The sequence below is a fragment of the Abramis brama genome, assembly GCF_963993115.1.
Source record: "Abramis brama genome assembly, chromosome: 5".
NCBI classification, from domain to species: Eukaryota; Metazoa; Chordata; class Actinopteri; order Cypriniformes; family Leuciscidae; genus Abramis; species Abramis brama.
The window spans coordinates 49676220-49678719 of record NC_139967.1 but is presented as its reverse complement, the minus strand read 5'-3'; positions in this window follow the sequence as shown (position 1 = coordinate 49678719).

The following is a 2500-nucleotide window of genomic DNA, read 5'->3' as shown; positions in this document are numbered from 1 at the left end:
ACAAGACTAGTAATATGCTCTAACAAAGTAAATAGGGTCAATTTTGATTTCAGTTGGACTTTAAAGACACTCTGTTATTGTTTCTTATTTACTTACTTTTATCGTCGAACTGTTATATCACACTCGTAGCCGTGCTGATATGGCTGTACATCAGCATGCTGTGAGGCTGTGATGGCCTACGTCATATGCTCGTGTGATATTGCTCATATTATGCACATTTATAACCATATTTTCAACCATCAGTTGATTCACTGAATCAACATGCACCAATGCTATATCTTCTAAATGTCATAAACATTTAAACACGTCATTACTTCAATGAGTTCATTGTTTCTGCATTAAATTATTACATTGTTTAAATTTAAAAAAATTTTTCGCTAACTGTGATTTTGTATATACATTTCTGAAACTTAGACAGTTGCTCTGATAACAGATCACTCTAAACTGTAATGTGGACTCATGCATTTACTGTAAAGCTGCTTTGAAATTATGTGTATTGTGAAAAGCGCTATACAAATAAACGTGAATTGAATTGAATTTAATCATTTTCATGACAATTATGCACACTTCCCCATTTTATTACAGAAACATTTACAGTAATTCTACATACATTTATTGAGTTTATTGAGAATCAGCACTGACAATAATGAGAATTGCAAAAACTGAAAATTAAAACAACTTATTAATGAAAATTTGGGTAAAATGTGTTTTTTTTTTTAAATGCAAAAACATCTGAATGGTGTTCTATCTATTTATACATATATATTAATGTCCTCATAGAAATGCGTTCAAGGTTGGTTTTGGGAGAATCCATGTTTTGTGCAGATCCATTGCGCCCTCTAGTGGATAATATACAAACACACAGATACAAACACACTTTGGCAGAAACTGCACATTTCACAACACACACTGTGAATGCTGCATTCAATAACCGTGTTATCGAGGAGAGTCCTGATGATTTCAAGTCATCAAAGTGTCATGAAAGACCTGCGAGTGAAACACAAACTGAAATAAATGTGCACAAAGATGTGTGTTGTTCTCCTGAATTCCTGCAGGAAAAAAAACAAAACAAAAAAGCCTCAGAAGAGCCCTCGGGCCTGAACACAAGCCACAGACATTCTGCTGTCGAAACACAATATTATGAAGGAAAACATGTCAAATTCAACCACTGACAACAGCACTGCATATAACAGCAGATACAGTAAATACAGTAAGAGGAGGTTCTGTATGCAAAACTTCATACAACGTTCAAGTAAACAAGAAGTTAAGGCAACATTTTACAATAATGTTTCAGTGTAAAATGGGTTTGGTTTTCTGGGGACTTTCCATAGACGTAATGTTTTTATACTGTACAAACTGTATATTCTGTCGCCTTACACTAACTCTACCCTACCCATCACACACACACACACACACACACACCATGAATACACAAACTTTTTTTTTTTTTTACTGGATTCGAGGAGTTTATGTGGTTGTAAAAAAAAAAAAAGAACAAATCCTTCCCTTTTGGGTCCCTTAGGAATGAATGGAATGCGAGGAATGCTTCAGTACTAAACTAAACATTATTTTATAATGTCTACATGTGTGAATGTGAATGTGAATGCATACTGAAGTTAACTGACTTTAGGACCCAGAGGAACAAGCTAATTTGCTCCATATAGAGCTATAAGAGTCATGAAATCCGTGTCAGGACCATGGTCAGGACAGAGAATGTCTAATAGGAAGAGAATTGTCACTCTCTGCTTACTTCCGGTTTCTGGACTGGCTGCAGTAACACGTCTCTGTCCATGCGGGGGCGCTCGCAGGCGAGTGCAGAATGAATGGAGGTCTATGGCGCTATACCCCTCAAAATCCACTTTTCTCAGGATATAATTTTTTTTCTAGTAATCTGAATGTCGTATTCGAAAGGATATGCAAAGAAATTACACATTGCTGGGTGTTAGATTTTTTAGAGTCACTTATTTGGTTTAAAAAGTCTTTTAAAATGTCAATGACGTCATACACATCATACGACCAGAGATACTGCTTTACGGCAATCCTTCAGTTACTTTGGTGCTTTCGCGCTCTGCACTTTCTTTTCTCTCGAGGCATCGACAATACAGCTGACACAGGTAAACACACGTGCTAGAAGAGTTTTTGTTTTGTTTGTTTCTGGTCCCGCTTCGGATGCCACGATGCCATCAAGCGGTATCTCTTGTCGTAATCAGTCCTTCACTGACCAATCAGCGTTCATTAGCAGAATGCTAGCATGTAATGGGCAACAACAACTCTACCTGTAAGAAATCGAAAGGACATAAGTACTCGTTCATTCAACTTTCGACCTATAACCCATGTTGAACTTGCAAAACCTACAATAAAATCTGAGATTTATCAACGGCAATCGGGTGAAAGAGACACATTTAGCCGCCTATCCCCATAGACTCCCATTCAGTCTGCACTCGCCCGCGATCACCTCCAGTGGAATTCTAATGGAACTGCAACCAAGATCGATACAATG